Genomic DNA, 12,768 nt, shown 5'->3' with positions numbered 1-12,768 from the left:
GGCCCTGCCTGCTCAGCCCACCGGCCTCAGGGTCCTCATGGCTTCTCTTCCTCTGATCCCACCCTGAAAGACATGGGGTCCTCTCATGCCCCCCACCCTGTAAGTTTCTCAGGACTCCTCAGCAGGGCTCCCCAAGGACAATGTACACAGCAAAACTAGGCTAAGATGGTGGACTCAAGGGAGCGGAGCCTTTCTTTGGTGTTTCAGGAGAATCTATTAATCCAGATTTTTATGCTAAATCGCCCAGTCATTTCATGTTGACAACTATAACCCTCATGTGCCATATGATGTTTTTTCTTTTTTTGAGACAGGGTCTTGCTCTGTTGCCCAGGCTGGAGTGCAGTGGTGTGATCATAGCTCACTGAAGCTTCAAATTCTGGGCTCAAACCATTCTCCATTTCAGCCTCCTAGCAGCTGGGATTACAGCTGGGTGCCACCATGACTGACTAATTTTTAAAAGTTTTTTTGCAGAGACGAGGGTCTTGTTATATTGCCCAGGCTGGTCTCAAACTCCTGGCCTCAAGTGATCTTCCTGCCTTGGCCTCCCAAAGTGCTGGGATTTCAGGCATGAGCCACCACATCCTGCCTGCTGTATGATTTTACATCCATTTGCTGTCCCTCCTCTGCTCACCATCTGGAAAGGTGGGGGAACTAACCCCTGCAAACTACATTTCCCAAGCTCCTTTGCAAACTGGCATTGATTAAGTCCAGCCAATGGGAGGCACTGAAGGGAGACCGGCAGGTGGAAGAGGCCCGGGTTTTTCCAGCCTTTGGGCAGTGGCTGCATCTTCTCCAAACTTCCAGTTTCCTCCAGACAGACCTCTGTGGTCCCAGGCCATGGGTTGGGTAACCGACCTCTGTCCAGCCTCCTGTTGGCTTTTCAAAATTTCCCCCACTGGACCCCCTAAAGTGGGTTTCTGACTGATAGGGCAACTAATTCAAATCCTCTTTTTTTTTTTTTTTCTTATATTTAAAATGGCTGTGTAAGGCCGGACATGGTGGCTCATGCCTGTAATCCCAGCACTTTGGGAGGACAATGCATGTGGATCACTTGAGGTCAGGAGTTCGAGACCAGCCTGGCCAACATGGCAAAACCTCGTCTCTACTAAAAATACAAAAATTAGCCCGGTGTGGTGGTGCATGCCTGTGATCCCAGCTACTAGGGAGGCTAAGGCAGGAGAATTACTTGAGCCCGGGAGGCAGAGGTTGCCATGAGCCGAGATCACGCCACTGCATGCCAGCCTGAGCTACAGAGCAAGACCCTACCTCAAAAAAAAAAAAAAAAAGTGTAAATGATGTACAGGCCAGAGGTATTCATTATATTCAAAATATCACACAATCATTACTACTATTTCCAAATCAAATCCCTTTAATGTTCTCTGTGGTTCTGCAGACCTATGGATACCTGCTTGCCACCTCTGATTTGCAGATGGCAAAGACTCCTAGCCAGGTGCAGTAGCTCACACCTGTAATCCCAGTAATCCTCACAGTTCGAGAGGCTGAAGCAGGAGGATCACTTGAGGCCAGAAGTTCAAGGCAAAGACCCTCTCATGCATTCTCTCCCCTGAGCATCCCAAATCCCATGAGGTTAATGGGGAGAGGGATGATCGCCCTAATTTCTCAGAGGAGGGAGTTGGGCTCAGGCACGCCCAGGGCTCCTATGTAAGAGGTGAACCCCAAAGGCCTGGTTCCCAGCCCTGTGCTCTGTCTGTGCCCCACCCAGCCTCCTGGTAGCCTCCTCCCCACCCTCCAAACCTGTGCACGTATTCACTGCTGCCCTGCCCTCCACCAAAGCTACCCTGGGGAACAGGGTGGAGGTGGGAGTCCTGGCTTCCTACTGGACATCACAAGACTGGACACCAATACGAGTAACAACAACAGGGCCAAGCACAGTGGCTCACGCCTGTAATCCCCAGCACTTTGGGAGGCTAAGGTGGGCGGATCACCTGAGGTCGGGCGATCAAGACCATCCTGGCTAACACAGTGAAACACCATCTCTATGAAAAATACAACAAAATAGCTGGGCGTGGTGGCACATGCCTGTAATCCCAGCTACTCAGGAGGCTGAGGCAGGAGAATTGCTTAACCTGGGAGGTGGAACTTGCAGTGAGACAAGATCGTGCCATTGCACCTTAACCTGGGCAATGAGAGTGAAACTCCCTCTCAAGGGAAAAAAAAAAAAGAGAGAGAGTAACAACAACAACAATCTCCCTAATATTTATGCACACAGGGGAAGGGACTAGGTCAGAGGCCCGAGCACAGTCTCCAAGGGTCTTGTGTCTGCTTTTCAGGGGTCACAGGGAAGTCTAGGGTGGTGGAAAAGCCCAGAGCCTCCCTAACTCTAACACTCCAGTCACCGCTTCTTGAGGGGTTACTGCATTCCCCAAGCAATTCCAGGTACTGTCTCCTAATCTTCAGAGAAAAGAGGCTGCTCAGGGAGCTATTATGCCTGCTTGGTTCCCAGCATGAAGGGGTGGAGCCAGCATCCCCGCCCTGCCCTGCTTTGATGTGCCCTGTGCACCCCACCTGCCCAGTGCCTCCTCACTCTGGCCCCTGCCTTTGCTGGGGTTGTTTTCCCACACTGGGCCCCTTCTGTGAGGAATAATAAAGCAAGTGTCAGACTGCGCTGAAGGGAGGCCCCCTCAGCCCAAAGCAGCCCTTCACCATTGTAGCCCTGCCGGGCTGTGGGCCTGAGCCCCAACCTCTGCTGCAGCCTGGGGAGCAGAGCCAGACAGGCAGCTCTGCTGAGGAGGCACAGCAGCGGTGGGAGGGGACCTGGGACAGGGAGGGGACCCAGGATGGGGGGATGGAGGCCTCTGGTGGCCCAATATCTTTGCCAGGACATGGTGGGCCCTGTCCCAAGTCTTGAGCAACCCCGGGTGAGATGGGCATCCCACAGGCCTGGGTTTAAAGCTGGTTCTGAGTAACACACAGCTGGGTTTATCTGGGAACACACACACTGCTGAGAAAGACACCTGAGGATCAGATCACCCCAGCTGCTTCCCTAGGAGGATTTGGGTGGCTGGGGACAGAAGAGAGGGGAGATTTTTCACTGTCTACCCTTTGCGCCTTCAGACTTTTGAACCATTAATAAATAATTCAAAAAATTTAAGCCCTGGTTTGGTAAACCCTTTAGGATCTTGTTCTGAAATGGAGGCCATTCCAACAAATGCCAGCTCTGTCACCACTAGCTCTGTGAGTTGCGAAGGTCATGTCACCTCTCTGTGCCTCAGTTTCCTCCTCTGTGAAACAGATACTAGAACTTGTCAACTATTCACAAGGTTATGAACGATCAAGATTTGGTCATCTGGCCAGGCATGGTGGCTCATACCTATAATCCTAGCACTTTGGGAGGCTGAGGCAGACAGATCACTTGAGGCCAGGAGTTTGAGACCAGCCTGGCCAACATGGCAAAACACTGTCTACTAAAAATATAAAAAATTAGCTGGGCATGCTGGCACACATCTATGATCCCAACTACTCAGGAGGCTGAGGTGGGGGGACTGCTACTCAGGAGGCAGAGGTTGCAGTGAGCCAAGATCATGCCACTCCAGCCTGGGCAACAGAGCAAGACTCTGTTTAAAAAAAAAAAAAAAAAAGAAAGAAAGAAAAAAGACCGGGCACTATGGCTCACACCTGTAATCCCAGCACTTTAGGAGGCTGAGGCGGGTGGACCACTTGAGGTCAGGAGTTTGAGACCAGCCTGACCAACATGGAAAAACCCCGTCTCTACTAAAAATACAAAATTAGCTGGTTGTGGTGGCACATGCCTGTAATCCCAGCTACTTGGGAGGCTGAGGTGGGAGAATCGCTTGAACCTGGGAGGTGGAGGTTGTGGTGAGCTGAGATCGTGCCATTGCGCTCCAGCCTGAGCAAGAAGAGCGAAACTCCGTCTCCAAAAAAAAAAAAAAAATTTGGCCCTTCAAAATTCCCCAGTGCTCTCCTCTGTACCACAAATGGTGCCAGGCACAGTGGGTGTCAAGGTGAGGACGAGGGGCTCACAGTCTGGTAGAGGAGGTAAATGCATGAATAGATGCTTGCAACAAGAGGGATGAGTGCCGGACAGGGGAAACTGAGAGAGGCCAGTGGAGGAGCCTAACCCAGCCTGGGATAGGAAGGGCATCAAGGAAGGCTTCCTGGAGGAGGTGATGCCACAGCTGACTCTTTTTTATTTTTTTTATTTTTCAAGACAGGGTTTCACTGTGGCTGCCCAGGCTGGAGTACACTGGTGCAATCTCGGCTCACTACAGCCTGACCTCCCAGGCTCAAGTGATCCTCCTGCCTCACCCTCCTGAGTAGCTGGGGCTATAGACGCTCACCACCACACCCGGCTAATTTTCGTACTTTTTGTAGAGACAGGGTTTCAATCATGTTGCCCGGGCTGGTCTTGAACCCCTGACCTCAAGTGATCCTCCCACCTCGGGCTCCTAAAATGCTGGGATTACAGATATGAGCCATTGCGCTCAGCCATACAGCTGAGTCTTGCAGGCTGACTATCAGTTTGTTGTTTAGTCAGAGGAGGAAGGGAGTCAGGAAACGGTGAGCAGCAAGAGTGAAGGCCAGAGCGGGGATGCAATGGTGTTTCCAGATGGAGCAGGAAGCAGGTTGGTGCTGAGGGCAGTGCGAAGCTGACGAAAGGCGTTTGCCGTGGACTTGACAGGATGGCCCGGCTTCAGACCCTGATTCTACCATTTATCAGCTGTGTGACCTTGAGCAAAAATGATGTGACTACTGCTTACCCTATAGGGTTGTCCTGAGGATAAAAGCAAGTTAATGCATGTAAGGTGCTTAGAACTGTCCTCTGCAGACCCAGGTGCAGAGTGGCCATCAGGAAGATGCTGGCTAGGCTAGGTGCAGTGGCTCACGCCTGTAATCCCAGTACTTTTGGAGGCCGAGGTAGGTGGTTCACCTAAGGTCAGGAGTTCAAGACCAGCCTGGCCAACACGGTGAAACCCCATCTCTACTAAAAATACAAAATTAGCAGGGCATGGTGGCACACGCCTGTAATCCCAGCTACTGGGGAGGCTGAGGCAGGAGAATCGCTTGAATCCAGGAGGCAGAGGTTACAGTGAGCTGAGATCCAGCCTGGGTGACAAGAGTGAAACTCCATCTCAAAAAAAAAAAAAGAAAAGAAGAAGAAGATGCTGACTAAGTATGTCTGAATGGATGAACACATGAGCAAATAGGCCACCAAGCTCTCGACAGTTCCACACCCTCCTTGCAAACACCCAGTGTTGGGGCCCTCCCCGCTTCCTGCTCATGGATCAGACAGATGACCCGGAGGCACAGTGATGACCATCACCCCCACCCCCACGTTGGTCACAAAATGCCCACCCACGGCCATGCTCCCACTGTCTGCAGTGGCCTGGACTTGGTAGCCCCTGGGAAGCAGGCTTGAGGATGCTGGGAAAAGAGACCCGCATTTACTGTCACCTGCTCAAGCTGTGTCTAGCACAGGGATCCGCCTGCAATAAATCAGGTCCGACATTCCCTATTTTATGGATGCGGCTCAGGGAGGCAAGGGACTGGCCTAGAAAAAGCCAGGGGTCCTGCCCAGGGCTGTGGGGCTCCAAAGATGGGTATCTCCAGCAACCATCACCACCCAGGCCTAGTTCTTTCTTGCTTGCCTGGCCTGGTTGCTGGGGTCTCCATTTGGACACATGGAAGACCCAGTTCCAGGCCAGACCGGTGATTCACGCCTGTAATCCCAGTACTTTGGGAGGCTGAGGTGGGCGGATTACTTGAGGTGAGGAGTTCAAGACCAGCCTGGCCAACATGGCGAAACCCCCTCTCTACTAAAAATACAAAAATCAGCCAGGCATGGTGGTGCACGCCTGTGATCCCAGCTACTTGGGAGGCTGAGGCAGGACAATCTCTTGAATCCGGGAGGCAGAGGTTGTAGTGAGCAAATATTGCGCTACTGCACTCCAGCCTACACGACAAAGTGAGATGCCATCTCAAAAAAAAAAAAAAAAAAAAAAAGACTCAGTTCCAAGGCAAAAGACTTGGGAGGTGGTGGGGCAATGTAAAGGAAACTCAGAAGCATGGATATCAGTGAGGATACCTTCAAGATCATTCAATGTGCAAACAGGAAACCTGAGGCCCAGAGAGGTTCCATAAGCCATTTTAGGCCACCCAGTCCACCCATGGCAGGGCTGGGATGGAACTTTGTCCTTCTTCTTAAGGCATAACCTGCCCTGATGTGCCAGGCACCCGGTGGTTGGGGACTGGGGGTGTGGTGGGGTGGGGCTGCAGGCTGTGGCGTGAGACAACCTGACTGCAAACCAGGACCCAGAAAAGAATAGGCCAGGAATGGTTTGCAAGCAGTTTTGCTGGAGCGAGTCCAAAGGGAGCCATAAATCAGGCACTGCGGCTGCTGGTCAGGAGCAGGGACTAGCATCCAGCAGGGATGCCTGCCCCCGATCTGGGCCCTTCGCCCACCACAGTGACAGGGTTGCTGCAGAGGCTGTGGAGGCCCAGGCCGTGTCCCCAGCCCTGCTGCAGCCCTGCAGGGGGAGGAATGTGGGAGATGCTGAGTCGGGCTCAACTGGCTCTAGCCGCAGTGAGAGCAGAATGCCCAGAAAGGCTGGCTGGATGTGGCCTGTTGACCTTACCCTGCAGCCGGGTGGAAGGAGAGGACGGGACAGGAGGGAGGCTTCAGTCTCGGGCTGGCCAGAGGGTCATGCCTTCTGCAGCTGGGCCTGAAGAAACAGGGGTAGGGAAAGGGGCCCCGAGCCTCACTGAGGAGCCAAGAGCTTCTTTGGGTGCATGGGCTGGGTCTGAAAAGGGAGCATCCAGGCTCCACCTCGGGAGGTGGTTAATGCTCTGGGGCAGGGACAGGGACAGGAGAGCTGGCCCTGACATAATTCACTATGTGACAGGTTAGTCAGGGGAGGGGACAAAAGGCACCTGATGGCTGATGATCATATTAATGACAGCAGTAGTGACGACAATGGTTCCTGTGTATTTAGTGTAGACACTATGCCAGCCACTGTGAGGCTCAGCACGACCCTAGCAGGGAGGTACCATTTATTCCCCTTTTTACAGATGAGGTAACCAAGGGCCAGAGTGATGAAGTGATGGCCTTCACAGCGAGGGGTTATTTTTGCTCCAATCAGCCCTGGCAAACCCTTGCGTGTCCCTTGTCCAGGGCTCTGAACTCCAGGCGGGCTGCGGCACAGGCCCTTGCGGTCCCTCCTCTATCCCCTGCGTGGTGCCTTGCACACAAACCACACTTGGTACTCAACAATGAGCGGATATGTGAAGTCAGCCCCGCTGGGTGCAGACGGAGAGAACATCCAATCTCCCCACCACCCTTCTCTACACCTGAGCAAAGCCCATGGTCCGATCTGAGCAGCACAGTGTCCAAAGAGGTGGCCAAGGCCTGGAAAATCCCCCCCCATTTCACAGATGAGAAAACTGAGGCTCAGGGAGGTTATGTAGCTTGCTTGGGGCCCCCAGCCAGCTAGTAGGGGCCCAGGCCCCTTCCCCTTCTCCAGAACCTATCAGCCCTCTCTGGAGGAGGAGGCTCCACCAGGACCTCATCTCCTCCACACTTACCCCATCCTGTGAAGTGGTCCTATCAGGGACAGGGGGTTAAACTGAGGCTCAGCAAGGCTAGTGGCCTATCCAAGGCCACAGGCACGGAGCCAGGACTCTCCTGCTGACTCCCAACTTGCCCTCTGCCACATGCTGGGTCAGGAGCCCCAGTCTGAAGCTCTCACAACCCCTGGACTTGCTGCCTCTATCAGTTCTTACAAAATTGGCCCCAAACTTGCTGGGGCGCTGGGAGCCTGTCTTCTTCATGGCTGTATTCCCAATGGAGGGTGGAGCCTGAAACACATCTTAGGAAATGTCTGCTGAATGGATGAGACAGAAGGAGGGAAGGGCCAGGTGCAGTGGCTCACACCTGTAATCTCAGCACTTTGAGAGACCAAGGTAGGAGAACTGCGTGAGCCTGGGAGTTCGAGACCAGTCAGGCAACATGGTGAGATGGGGTGTCTCCACAAAAAAAAAATAAAAATTTAAAAAAATATATATATATATGTATAAAATAACAAAATTAGCCAGGCATAGTGGTGTGCACCTGTAGTCCCAGCTACTCGGGAGGCTGAGGATGAAGTGGGTGGATGGCTTGAGCCCAGGAGGTCAAGGCTGCAGTGAGCTGAGATTGTACCACTGCACTCCAGCCTGGGCGACACAGCAAGTCTTTGTCTCTAAAACAAAAAAGGGAAAGGAAAGGGAAAGGAAAGAAAGAAAGAAAAGAAGGGTGGAAGGGAGAAATGGGGATGGGGTCTAGTGAGCAGGTCTTCTGACTCCTAAATCAAGAACTCTTTTGACATTTTGGGGTCTTATGCCTCTGGAGAATCACCCACACAATCCTGCACAGTGTGGGGGATTCCTGATCCCTTGTACAGGTCCACAGGAGTCAAATCCCTGTACTGCACGTTAAGAACCCTGTGCCATGCCACTCAACCCTGTCCTGAGGACACGACTCATGCAAATGCACTTATAAAAGTCCAAAGCATGGCACACACTTCAGTTAACTCATCTGGAACCGTGAGGATGCGCTTAGCCATAGTCCCCGGCACACCCTGCAGGAGTCCCAACACCATTCCTCCGCCTCCCCTATTCTCAGCGGCTGCTGCTCCTCCCCAGGAGCTGCTGCCAGCTAGGGACATGCTAGAATGCCCATTAATATCACTTTAGGCCAGCAGCTGGTGCCGGCAGCCTCAGGGGTGGGGGCTGCCTGAGTCCTAACTCTGGATCCTCTGCTGACTCAGCAGGATCCTACCTCTCCTCCCCTAAAACCATCTTAGGGCATAGAGGATGGGCAGGGTCCAAGGCTTAGGAACTCCTCCAGTGCCCAGACTGCTGCTGCAGACACAACTAGTAAAAGTTGTGTTTACCGAGAATTTTCAAGGCCAAAAAAATGGTATTAGTTTCCCCCTCCCCCACCTCATGTTTTCTCACCGAATCCCAGATGAAGCTGGTGCCATTAGCATCCTTTTGTTTGTTTTCGTTTTGAGAGGGAGTCTTGCTCTGTCGCCCAGGCTGGAGTGCAGTGGAGCAATCTCGGCTCACTGCAACCTCTGCCTTCCGGGTTCAAGCGATTCTCCTGCCTTAGCCTCCTGAGTAGCTGGGACTACAGATGCCTACCACCACGCCCAGCTAATTTTTGTATTTTTAGTAGACATAGGGTTTTACCATGTTGGCCAGGCTGGTCTTTAACTCCTGACCTCAGGTGATCTGCCCGCCTCGGCCTCCCAAAGTGCTGAGATTACAGGTGTGAGCCACCATGCCCAGCCAGCATCCCATCTTATACAGGGGAAACTGAGATACAGAAAGGAAAGGTCACTTGCCTGAGATGCCTTACTGAGAATTGGAAGTGTTGGCGTTCAGCTGTGGGTCCGTCTCACCTCGGAGGTGACGTCTGAACTATTAGGGGAGTAAGCCTCCTCAAGCAGTTACTGCTGATTGCTCAAAGGCAGCTGCTCCCCTTCACCCATGCAGGAGGTCTATCCTTGGAAACTTGTGCCAGGGACGTTCTGAGTAAGGTAGAAGATTTATGTTCATTAGACTTTCTCAGAGGATGCAGTTTGCTGACCCTCGGGTTGTCTCTTCATCTGCAGTCATAAAATATTCAAGCCAGAAGGCACTCTGATGATTGGAAAGGTCTAGTCTCTGTAATTTTTTTTTTTTTTTTGAGACAGGGTCTCACTCTGTTGCCAAGGCTGTGGCGTGATCACAGATCACTGCAGTCTCAACCTCCTGGGCTCAGGTGATCCTTCTGCCTCCACCTCCCAGATAGCTGGGACCACAGGTACATGTCATCATGCCTAGCCAGTTTTTTGTATTTTTTTGTAGAGACAGGGTTTTGCCATGTTGCCCAGACTGGCCTCAAACTCCTGGGATCAAGTGATCCCCTCACCTCAGCCACCCAAAGTGTTAGGATTACAGGTGTGAGTCACTGTGCCCAGCCCATTTTCTTTTTAGAGATGGGGCCTCGCTCTGTCGCCCAGGCTGGAGCACAGTAGCATGATTATAGCTCACTGCAGCCTCAAACTCCTGGGCTTAAGTGATTATCCCACCTCAGCTCCCCAAGTAGCTGGGACTACAAGCGTGAGCCACTGCACTGGGCTAATTTGAACTTTTTAAATTTTTTTTTTTTTTTTTTTTTTGAGACGGAGTCTCGCTCTGTCGCCCAGGCTAGAGTGCAGTGGCCGGATCTCAGCTCACTGCAAGCTCCGCCTCCTGGGTTCACGCCATTCTCCGGCCTCAGCCTCCCGAGTAGCTGGGACTACAGGCGCCCGCCACCTCGCCCGGCTAGTTTTTTGTATTTCTTAGTAGAGACGGGGTTTCACCGTGTTAGCCAGGATGGTCTCGATCTCCTGACCTCGTGATCCACCCGTCTCGGCCTCCCAAAGTGCTGGGATTTAAATTTTTTATGTAGAGACAGGGTCTTGCTTTGTTGCCCAGGCTGGACTCAAACTCCTGGCTTCAAGCAATCCTCCCTCCTCCACCTCCCAAAGTTCTGGGATTACAGGCATGAGCCACCGTGCCTGGTCTGGTCTCTACCTTTTACTAATGGGAAAACTGAAGCCCAGAGATGCAGGGAACTTGGCTAAAGTGTGCCTAAATTATAGTTAATTAGGAACAAATGTAATCCTCAAAGCCAGTTCTCCTGACATTCATGTCAAAACTCCCTAAAATCAAAGAACATCGGCTCGGGAAGGAACATTCCAAGTCTCCCAGTCCAAGCCTCTCATTTCACAGTAGGAGAAAGCTTGACCCAGAGAGAAGCGGAATATGCCTAAGAGTGACATACAGGCAGGCAGAATGCACCATCCATGAATCCCAAAGTTAGTTTTTACTATATGTGTCCTAAGGCATATAAAGTGACTTCTCTGAGCTTCACCTTTGAAATGGAAATAAAATCTACAGTATAGGGTTCACTGTCAGGAGGAGAAACGATACATGAAATGCCCTTGGGCCAGCACCCAGCACTTAGTGGGTGCTCAGAGCATGGTATCTATTATTAATACTGCTAGAGCCTTGTCATTTCCCCCTCTGCCATTCTGCCTTCCAGGTCAGACCTTTCTCCATAGAGTATAGTGGATAAGACTGGGGACTACTGCTTCAGCCACTTGTCAGCAGGGTGACTTTGGATTGGTTACTGCCCAGCAACTCTGGGCCTTAAATGCCTCATCAGTAAATTGGGGACAGAATAACAGTACCTACCAGACAGGGCTGTGGGAGGGGAAATAATGCATGTGACTGGCCTTCACACAAAGCCAGGCACATAGTCAGTGCTCAATAAATGTGGGCTACTACTGTTACCAGTTACTTCCACAGCCATGTCTCATGTCTGTCACCATCCCAGACTGCAGGGAGTCTGGTCCACCAGGAAGTGACCGGTCCCCAACCTCCAGGGCTCTCCAGTCTCAAGGGTGCTGACGCAGCAAGGGAAGGAGCTCCCAGTACATCCACACCGGCTCGCCTGACCTAGCTCTGATTTCTCAGGTGCCTGTGTAGGGGCGAGAATTCTGAGCATGCTGGAAGAAATCCCGATTTTTGCATTCATGTAAGTGTCTTGGAAGAGTCCCCATTTTACTCGCGCAGAAATTGAGGTCTGGGGAGGAGGAAGAGGCTGCTGCCCACGGACACACAGGTGCCAGGACCAATGTCTGGGGAGGAGGAGAAGGGCGCTGCCCACGGACACACAGGCGCCAGGACTTGATGCACCGGTGTCCTTGCTTGTGGCTGGGTCCTTCTGGGACGATCCCCTTTCCCAGGATCCCGCCCCTAGGAAGAGTACCTGCCATGCCCCTACCTGAGCCCCACCCCTTGAGTTCTTTGAGCACCGCTGCCCCCAGGCTGTTACGATGAGGGAAGCCACGGCGGCCAAGGCCACGGGTACCTTCCAGCAGCCCCTGGGGATGCCAATGATGCGACGCCGCGGCGACCAAGGCGGGGCTGAAGGCGGCGCACCCCGCTTCCCTGAGCCAGGGCCTTTGGAGGAGCGCTCGTCAATTTTCGGAGACCGGATGAAGCATTCGGGCGTTCCCACTGCGGAAGGGCGGGGATGGCTGTGACGCAGGCGTGCCCGCCGCCGCCTGCAGAGGGCGCTGTTGCTGGCGCGATTCTATCAAGTGCAGAGCCAGCCTAGTATGCCCAGGCAGAGAAACCGGTTCTCTAGTCCCAGAGCCTCGGTTTCTCCCTCTGGAAAGTGTGTGTTTGTTTGTGACAGGGTCTCGCTCTGTTGCCGAGGCTGGAGTGCAGTGGCGTGATCTCGGCTCACTGCAACCTCCGCCTTCCCGGGATTAAGCGATCCTCCCACCTCAGTCTCCTGAGTAGCTGGGGCCACAGGCACGCCACTACACCGGGTTAATTTTTTTTTCTTTTTTTTTTTGTAGAAATGTTTCTCTGTGTTGTCTGGGCTAGTCTCAAGCTCTTGGGCTCAAGCGATCCTCTCTCTTGGCCTCCCAAAGTGCTGGGATTACAGGTGTGAGCCACTGTGCCACCAAAAGTCGGTTTGATGACAAATCTTGTGAGGCTACAGTAGGACCCAGATAAATTTGTGAAAGGAACCAGAAGACACCGATAAATAATCAAATTATTAACCTCCCTACACCTGTTTGTTGATCTGTAAATGGGGATAATTGCACCTTCCTTCCCCATGGATAGGCAAACGTGGAAAAACACAAAGGGCCTGGCACCTTATAAGCACCTAATAAAGGGCAATGACTGTGATCACGAGCAAAGCGC

The sequence above is a fragment of the Papio anubis genome, chromosome 16 (assembly GCF_008728515.1).
Source record: "Papio anubis isolate 15944 chromosome 16, Panubis1.0, whole genome shotgun sequence".
In the NCBI taxonomy this organism is placed as follows: domain Eukaryota; kingdom Metazoa; phylum Chordata; class Mammalia; order Primates; family Cercopithecidae; genus Papio; species Papio anubis.
The sequence above is the reverse complement of the archived record's forward strand: the minus strand, read 5'-3'. Positions refer to the sequence as shown.